Raw genomic sequence first — 10,540 nt, forward strand, 5'->3', positions numbered from 1 at the left:
ATCCTCCTTGACCTGTGGCAATGCTCTTCTAATGCACCCCAAGATACCATTGGTCTTCTTAATCAAATATTCCAACCCTAATCCCCTCCTATGTTAAAGTAAATAACTTTGAAACACCACACAGTTAAAGCAGAACAGCACATGATGCAAACCTTTAACTAACTTCCCAAACAGGCAGCCCAGACAACACTAAGGGTAAAATATTGTAAATTCTATACCTAATCAGGCGCAGAGAAAAAAAATTAAAGAGAGCAGTGATAAAGAGCAGCAGTGAGGGAGATGCAATCTGAGGGAGTCAACTGGCAAGCCTAGAACAGCTCCCCTCTATGTGACTCCCTGCACACTGCGGCCATTTAAAAATTTAGAGGATCAAATTTGCATGTACAGCCAAGGAAGCAACAATAAACGAGCATTACAGTGATGTTGTTCCTTAGGAAGGTGTGAGCATGTCTAAAGCAGAATGCTTCAGCTGGCAGACTGACTGACTGCATCAGTGTGTTACTTGCTTTGAGGGCACAGTTGTGTTTTGTTTCAACAGGATGAGGTTTTGGGTTTCTGACACTCAGTGCCACTCCAGGAGCCGAAGTCTAGGCTAGACATCTCCAGCACAGCCACTTGCAGAGAGCAGTAGTTGCTGTGCTGAGGTTCTGCATATCCTATTCCTTCCCCATCACTGGCAAAAGCACATATGCACGATTACACAGACACACACAATAAAATATGAGCTGCACTTTAACCTACAGTTTTGTTGATATTGGTGCATCTCCCTGAGATGCAGAGGTTCCCCCCCATGTTACATCTATGTAAACTTAGCACTGGTATCTGTACAGTCTGAGTAAGTTCTGAAGTTACTAATCCTCTCTTTTTCTCCCAGCCTCCCTCCCCTAATTACTGAGCAAGAAAGAAAAGAGACTGAGATTACAAGAAACAGGTCATTTAAGGATTCACTTTCCAGACATTCTCCAGCCTCTCTATACAAAAAGCACTAACAGTGCCTGGATGTGCCCCTGTTCTGTCTCTACCACTGATTTATTATAAAACCTTGGGTAAGTAATTTACATCCCTGTGACTTCTACTGTCTCCAAAATGCAATACTAAAGCTGACACTAATACTAATTCTTAATTCATATTAATATTAGTGCTTATATTAAAAGTAAGACTTACACTTTTCTAATAAAAATTTACTTATCTGATGTGAAGTTATTTCACTTAATGATTAAGACACAACAAAACTTTGGTCTAAAATAGACAAAATTGGCAACAAGTGATAATATATCCCTCTTTTGTATATTTCTTGTGCTTGAACATCTTATTTCCTTAATAAGATAAACTTCACAGAGCCATTTTTTTAATAGTTCAGATACAATAGAGAACGATAAAATTAACAGGCAGTAGTGGCATTTTTCTTTGTTTTAACACCGAAGTAGCAATCTGTTCCAAGATCATTGTTGTTATTTCTTCTTGAATAAATTCATTATCTCAGTTGTCCCATCAGCTATGGCAGAAGTTCATTGCTTTTAAAGCAAGAAAAACAGAAATAATGTCCCTGTGCTGTTCATGAGACACGCTGGATTTCATTTTGAAGCTCATGCAGAAGGCAATGCAAAGAGAGGACAGACTGGTGGCTGTTCCGCGTGCCATTTCTCCTAGAAAAGATGCACGGCAGCTCTGTGCAGCTCAAGCCCTGTGTGCTGCATGTTCTCCTAATGGAAGGGAGCATCTCTCCAAGCTCCCGTGGCAGGCTGCCTAGCCGGGCGCGAGGCTGGCTCCTGGCAGGTGACAAAGTGCTCTCGCTCCCCGGCTCACCAGGCTGCAAGGGCACTGCTGCTGCCGAGCGAGCCGGGGGAGAGCGGGGGGAGCACGGAGGAGAGCAGGAGGAAGAGCAAAATTCCAGCTGCACTCGCTCACATAAGAGCTCCCTGTTAAACAGCCTTGGAAACAGCCACAGCACCAAGTTAGAGGAAGCCTGCACCGTGCCAAGTTGGCACCTGCCGGGGAGGAAAGGAAGCTGCTGGGGAAAAATAACTAGGGAGATAAAAGAGTAAGAAATCACTAGAAAGATGTTAAATATTTAAAAGAAATATGGAAAATGGATATTAGGTGCTGCTTTTGCCCTAAAACTACAGTTTGTTAGGAAATCCTGGGTTAAATAAAAGAGCTGAGAAAAATACAGCCAATACTGTCTCAGGTATTTGTCTTGCTAAAAGTAAGCAAGCCAAGCAAAGCACAATTTGGTGGTCTGCTATGCAAGGCAGATGGAAGGTTAAATTAAATTTCAGGAAGCCATGCAAAGATGAACATGGTGTTCTTCACTTCACAAAAGAAAGCAATTTCACTGGGAAATTTATCTTTTGGTATAGGTATAAAACAGAATTAAAACTCTTCCTATTTATTAAAATGTTTAAGATGTCTTCCCTAGTGCCCTAAACCAATTTAAGCACTGCAACTGCAATTTGCCTACCAAAAATTCACCACTGATTACATGAGTGTAGAGTACTTCTGCTCCTGCAGTCTCAGCGGTAACTCACATTACAAGAATTCTATTACAATGGTTTTTACTCTGGTACCCAAAAGCTTTGTATTTATAATCATTAAAATTAAAAACCCACATGCCACCACACACAAAGCAAGTGCCTTAAGTAAGCAAATACTACCTACTTTTTAAATAATGTAACACACACACCACAATTATCAAAACTTACCACCAGTAACAAACCCACGGTAGGACAGAACAGGAGAAGAGGTTATACTAATGGGGTCAGCAGAAAATTCTAGTGTCAAGCTATGCCTCTAAACTTCAGTAACCCCTTACAGAGCAAGTTTAAGAACATTTCAGGCTGTATTCTATGTAGTCCACAATCACCATAATTTAGCCAACGTGATCATTTGGACATTTTGCTAATTTGATTTGCAGATTTTTTGTAGCCAACCTTGAAGAAGAGAAAACTTCTGATCTTTGATGGATACAGCCACAAAATTCTCATTTTAAGGAGAAAATAAGATATGTTCCTTTTGGTCATTTTATTCTGCCCCAAAAGATGCTGGTTCAATTATTTTCTGGAGTTTTCTAAATATTCTCCCTGTTTGGAGGTTTCTATCTGCTTGCTACCACTATGAACAAAATTGCTCATAAAGATTAATGTAGAAAAGTATGAACCTAGGGTAATAGAAAATTCCTCTGAGGAGTTATTTAAAAATAATGTTAGTGTGCAGACAAAACAAGCAATTTCGCTTGCATAAAATGACAGTAACGAATAGAGAAAAGGAGGGACTGGGATTTCTCAAAGGGACCATTGATGCAGACATAGGTACCAGGTAAGCTTCAGGTAAATGTTGTCTGAGTAAACAGAAATCAATCAACTAAGTACTAGCCACTTTGAGAATGTAACGTCATTTTCCCTTCACCTGAGAAATGTTACAACAGTGAAACAGGGACACTTAGAAAAATCATCAAATTAATCATAAGCTTAATTGAGTTAGAAAAAATTTTGCCCAAGTGAAAAAAATATCCACGCACTCTCTGATGCAAAAAGGGGCTATATCACAGCAGAAGTTTATGTAAAATAAATAGACTGGTGAAATGGTGCTGCTGAAATGGAGGAACTGGTGGGAAAAGAGAAAGCACAAGGAGAATTTGGGATTGTTCTCATCACCCAAGCTATCTGGTAATTTCATAGCAACAACAAAACCCACTAGTTTGAAATGGTGGGAGGAAAGGTCTCTCAGTTTTGTAGAAGGAAAGGAAGTAGGAAGAAGGGACACTCCGACTCCATTCAGGATCTCAGAATTGCTTTGTACAAAATGCACAGTTCAAATTACTTGCATGTGAAGGTCAAACGTGGTGCCATGCATAAGCACAGTGCTCATGAAAACCTTTCATTGCTTTCAACAATGACAAAATAAAAAATATTTACTGAATTAAACTTGATGAGGTTTAAAAAATGGAATCCATTCTGTTTTCAATTTTAATCATTCATCACTCCTATTTTACTACACCAAGAGACAGAACAAACTTAAAATGCATTAACTTAGTTAAACAAAGCCTGATTTTATGATGCAAATGTCAGTCTTCACAGTTCAGTAAATTCTTTTACATGTTATATGACTTGTCTACATTACCTCAGCTGACAGGTTTTTTTTTTAGCTCCTTTTTTCAATAGGTATCAGGGTCCCTGTTTCTACCACCCACAGCCATGCTGATCCAAACATTATCTCAAGTTATGCACAGTTGTTCCACAAGCAGCTCCTGCTCTGCAGGATGACACATGGTAACCTTCATGTTCAGAGCAGCTCACAGGAGAAATCCTGCTCAGCCCTCATAGAGAGCACACTTTATTCCAGATACATACACCCTTAGCAGGTACAGCCAAGTTCCTACATTCTCAGCCATTATATGTCAACAGCTCCATGTATTTGTTTCCTGTTTGGGAACAGCACCATCAATTACATCACCTCTTCCTTCTCTTTGCTAGCTGATGTTAAAAAAAAGCTTCATACATAGATTAACTTGCCTGGTTTTTCACTGGCTCAAAAAAGCAAGCTAATGAATTAATCAAAGTCAGAAAAAAATCTTTTCGAATTACTGGAAGAATATATGTAAAAAAATTAAGAAATTAATTATTCAAAGGTGGTGAGTCATATGAACCAAATACTGTATTTTAGAGACACTGTGACATGAACAGAGTCATATAAACTTCAGGCAGATATACTAATCCAGGTATTGGGAAAGGAACCAAAAAAACTGCCCCATTGAAATGCTGATAATCCCTGTGAGAAAGTATTTAAGCAGCTCCTAATTAAAAGAATTCCTCCACTTGCAGCCACACCAGAGTAGTTTAACTCTTTAACATAGAGACATCTTATTTGGTTACACAAGCATTCTATTAATTTCTCTTTTGCTTCAAGAAAAGCAGAGGGATCTAACTTTGCTATAACACAAGTAATAAAACAGGAGACTATACCAAATAATGTAAACAGGAAGCAAGACTCAATGCCTTAGCAATGCTGCAGTCCAGAATAAGCAACCAGCAAACAGATTATTTTAAATCACACCATGTAAATAAACAACTTGTTTAAAAAGGCAGTTCATGAAGACTAGGTATTTCCTATGTCCATCTTGTATGTAAGTCAAGAAGAACAATTAATTACTGGTCACATAAATCAAAAAGTAGAATCTTGTGTTCAAGCTATGCGTGGAGGTATGAGATACATGGCCAGTACTGATATGTACAGTTGTGAAATGGAAAAAGACACACAAAGAACAAGAGAGGAAAGAAGCTCCCTGGGTTGTGTTCCTGGAGAAAGATTCCCTTTTTCCTCTTCCACACTAGGTGCTCATAAGTCTACTTTCTCTTACACAATATTTCTGAGGGAACTGGAGCAAGTGATGGAGTATTAATAATAGTATAAAACTAATAAGAACGCACTACATATAAAACTAAACTGTACACAAATGCCACATGTGCATAACTTTCTCACCAGAAACTGAAGAAAACCATGTAAGGAATTGTTTTGCCAGAATTCAGAGTAGTTTGAAGACCAAGCTTTCATATTGCAGCTCTTTCCTGGCCTATTTACTCATTATGAATTTCCAGTTATGAAAAATAGTCCTTAACAATCACCTCCATCGATTCTCTGTGGAGAGGAGCTATCTGTCACTACATACAACTGAAGATGGAGTACAGATGGGCAATAACTTTATTATGATGGGGAATAAATATTAAGTAAATTCCATAATCACATCATTAAATAAACTCACAAGTATTTTAAACCTGAGCACAGAGAAAAAATAAAAATCATATGACTTCCAAGAAAGCACAAACTTCCATTGCTTCTTCCCATTTGAGTGGCCTTCTCTTGAATGCAGAGAGCACAGTTACCATCAACACTAGTCATGAGGCAAAACCACTACAAAGCCATTATTAACCAGGGATGCTTGTTACCAGAGGGACAGGTGGATCTCCTTCTGTTGCAGTAAGGTAGAAAAATCATAAAGAAAGGCTTGATAAAATCAAGCCTGCTTTCCTGGAATCAGTGGCTGGCCTTGCCAAAGCTAGCTCTTTGCAAGTTCCAATGTGAAAGCAATCCTGGTGTGAGCAGTTTGTTAACATAACAATCTATTCCTGAGTGAAAAACAACTAGCACTTGTATAAACTGTTTTACACCGTTAGATAGAAAAATGAAAACTACCTCTCACAAACAACTTTTCCTGCTCATACACACCAGGGGTTTGAGTGACCAATCAATACAGAATAACAACTCGTTACTAACCAATAAAGTAATTGGCAAGAAACCTGCTAACCAATTGGAATCACACAGGAGGTCTGTAAAACTATATAAACAAGTTATGTGAATAAAGAAGGGGCTTTTTCCACCATGAAGAAAACGGAGTCTATGTGATTTATTCCCATATCCTTCCACCATAACTTCTATGCTTTCAGCCTTTGTTGTATGTCCCTCCTGCGCTGAGTGTGGACAGTATGGACCTCAGCACCACACAGAGCCCCTCAGCAATAGCAGAGGAGGAGGCTCAGGTGGGAGCTGGGCGTGCACTGCATCCATGGCACAGCCCTCTCACAGGGGGCCCAGCCAGCAAAGCTGCATTGCAGCTGCCACTGCCCATTATGTCTGCTTCCCATACAGGAAAGTTCTTCTCCTGGACAAAACTAATCCTAGGCTTATCAAGTCCTTACATTTCACATGATGGGGCCACATTTCCTCAACAATTGCTCCAATCCCATTCTTCCCTTTTTTAATTCACAGCCACCCCATCATTGAAAGAAATTAATCTAAAGTGCTACATTTCATCTGAAAGTTTCTCATCTCAAAACATCAACTAAGATTTTCAAATAACTATAATACATGTTTATCACTTTTGAAGGTACAAACCCATGCAAATATTATGTATAATTAACATGGTGTCAGGCTATACTTGTTCTCAGTTCTGACTTTCCTGGGATAGCAATGCCCCAAATTATCCAGAAAGTCTAACTGACAAGAAAAACCCCCAAAAAACAAACCCCAACAAATTAAAAACAAACCCTCAAAGCAAATTAAAAGTAATACTTCATGTTCTTTGAGAAAATCCAACGGTTCAAATTACATTTTCATTTTCCATTGGGATTACCATTTACATACAGTCACAAGGTTTAAGAATGCCAAGACAAAGCAAAGATTTTCCTATTCCCAAGCAGCACCACCTGTGTCAGCCTGATTTTGGACTGTACGGAGTCTACCCGAGTCTCTGTAGGACTCTGAGATTTGCTCCCCTCTGCTGATCATCCTACCTTTGAGCTGTTAGTCCTAAAGTATGACAAAATGATTCATCCAAAGGTTTAACTGGCACACAATTCTGGATGTCAGTAAGTCTAGTCCATGCACATGGTCCTTTAAGGAATCATAGTTTAGAGGAAATTAATCAACAAACAAGTCAGCAAACCAACCCAGTTGATTCAAATTCAATTAAAGTGTTGTGACTCAGGTCTACCATACCCATAATTGCTTTCACTGTTTCTCAGTGGAGGGGAGGAGGAAAGGCAGTTTACTGAGTTATTTCTAGCACATGTGGAAACAACACATCAAATCACCTACTAAAGCTTTCAGCTAGAAAAGCTCAGCAGCAATTCAACAACTTAGTATTTTCATTCAATGCTTGTGGAACTACAGACATTATAATAAGAATCTTGTGCAGCATCTGACACAAGTATACTGTAATCAAAGCTGTATACTTCCTGAAATATATATTTTCATCAAAACATGTATTTTGGTCAAAATATGTGATCAGACTTACAGAAGCAAGCAGGTAAACTGAATAACATGTAGACATTTACATTAAGTGAAGCACTGCATAAGGTTTTTGCACATTGTATTTTTTACTCATGGAGAACATGATAATTTTAGTGTTCCTTAAGTAGGCACTTTATCTAATGCATACAATGGGATTTTTTTTGGAAGCAGAGTGGAGGCTAGCTGAAACTCTTCACCTCAACAGTGTCATTGGAAAGCATCCCCATCTTCAACATGGAAAAGATGATTTAATTTATTTAAACAGCAAGCAATCATCTACACTATTGTAATCAGCCCTGAAATTCTGAAGCCGTGGTTTCTAATGTTTCCAAATCCCTTTAAGCAGATAAAGCGGCCCAAATATCTTATCATGAAAGAAACAGATGAAAAAGTACATAGAAAAATTTTATTCTAATGTACATTTAGTAGCTAAAATTCTCCTCAAAGTGCAGAAAGTTACATCAGTGATACCTACTAGAAAAGCATTAGGATGAATAATACGAGTGTTGGTGTGAAGCAAAAAGTACAGACTTTGACAGTTTTTTAGCTAAATCTAAAAAATATCATTTTTAAAGTAGTCTTCCTTCTTCTGTGGCTAACTGAAATTGCCAGTCTTCTTACACTGGTAAATAACAAATACAGAATTACAGCAAGAGAAGATAATGTGGAAGCCCAAAGTAAACTGTACTTCTGTAGAAGGGTAGCAATTCATTTCAACACCGAGTTCTAAAAAATAAGCTAAGTAGTAACACAAATGCAAGGTTTATCATAACAATATATGACTTTTTAACACTTACCGTGTCTTCCTTTAAGTTTAAATAGTTTATCACCAGCTTTCTGCTTTGACTGCTTTTTATCCCTTTATCCTAGCATAAAGATGCAACTCTCTAGGGGCCCTTTTCAAACTCTCTGCTAATGACTTGTACTGGCTGCATATAGCAGGAGTAGTGGGAGACATTGAGGTCAGACAGCTCATTCTGTGCCATCACCTAATATCTACTAAATAGTTTGAGTGGAACTGAAAATCCCTAATCTCTGCCATTGACTTTGTAAACATATTCATTGCAGACAAAATGAGCTCTTGTGACGTAGGAGCCTGTAAAAAAGGGAGCTCATATGAGCTCATTTGCTGTATATTCTGAGTACTGCTGCTATACTAATTCTTTCCTTAAGTGCATCTTGCATAAATAAAATCGTCATAGTCATATTTATGCCTCAGAACTAGAGGTCAGCTGAAAAATAGTTCCATCACCAATATCTGAAGCATAGGCTAGAGAATTCCATGTGGCAATTTTTCACTGTATTATCTCATAGCAAACACAAAAGGGACAAAAGAGATATTTCTTTTAGAAAATTTTATCTCCCGAGAAAGCTCATGCCCAAATAGTGAAAAGTAAGCATTAGAAGAAAACAATCTGACAGCCACTGACTCTGCATCACAAATATGTCAGCGACTTGAGACACCACTGTGAAAATCTTTATGACATTTATAAGGAAGGATTCTAAATACACACTGCAAGACAGCAAGCTGCTGTTTATCTGCCAATTTATTAGATGTGCTCATTAGTGGCAAGCTATCATAACTGAAACCATCCAAAATAGCTCACTTGAAAATATTTCCCACAATCCACTAAATATTCTGCATTAGTATCTACCCACGAAGGTAACATTACAAACAAAACACCTATTCTTTCAAAAGGATGGTTTATAGTTCATAAAGACTACTGTAAGAGCTCTCTACCTAAAGATTACAACCACTCTTCAAAGACATTACAGATAGAAAGATATAAATACAGAATTATGGTTCAACTGTGTCTGAAAAGGTTGACAAAAGAAGAACGAAGAGACTCAGGAGCCTGTAAAAACACAGAAAAAAAAAAACGAGGCATAGAAAAATAACAAAAATATTAATTTGCAGAAGGCACAAGCATCTTAAAATAGCTTAAATGCTTTGGGCATAAAACCTGAGCTGAACTTGTTTGGCCAGGCTAAAGGGCAGCTGAGCAGAAATTTAACTCCAGCCTACAACTATTTGAATGGGAGTTAAAATTTATGTCAGAGATGCCTCTCTCCATACTGCATAATGCTACAACTCTAACCTGTTGTCACTGCTCCCATCTGGGAAGGTTCTGATTAGAGAAAAGTTAATCAGGAGAGTGGAGCAGCTAAGGAACAGCTGATGAAACCTCCACCCTCAGATTTTCAGCAGGATAGCAGCACTGATATAGAAGAGATTGAGAGAGATCTCTTTTAAACCATGTTTTTAACAATCAACAAAACACACGAAGACTAAAAATGGTAGAAAGCAAATACAGCTGATGTATATATGTACAATGGTGCTAGGATATAAATTTAAAATTTTAAAAATGACACCTGGAAAAAAATAAAAAGTTTAAAGAAACCAAAACATTTTTTGGATCCTCTGCTTTTTCACATATATGAACTAACTCTCGCATCCCAAGCCCATAACTATCTTCTTTCTTCTTTGACATTAAAATACCCATTTAAAGAAGAACTTAAAAAAAAATCTAAAGCTTGAACTGAAGAAAGGTATGAAATAATATGACAAGCACGCTCCTTCTCATTAATACAGAAATGGATGTGGGAAAATAACAGTGAAAGTGTTCTAATTTTAAAGGACACCATGAAATATTTGCTGTTACAAATAATATGAATGGCCTAACATCAGTATTGACCTAAGGCAGTTGATTTCATTGGGTTTAATGACCCGTTACACACAGCAGTCCAGAGCTTT

This window comes from Haemorhous mexicanus, chromosome 6 (assembly GCF_027477595.1).
Source record: "Haemorhous mexicanus isolate bHaeMex1 chromosome 6, bHaeMex1.pri, whole genome shotgun sequence".
In the NCBI taxonomy this organism is placed as follows: Eukaryota; Metazoa; Chordata; class Aves; order Passeriformes; family Fringillidae; genus Haemorhous; species Haemorhous mexicanus.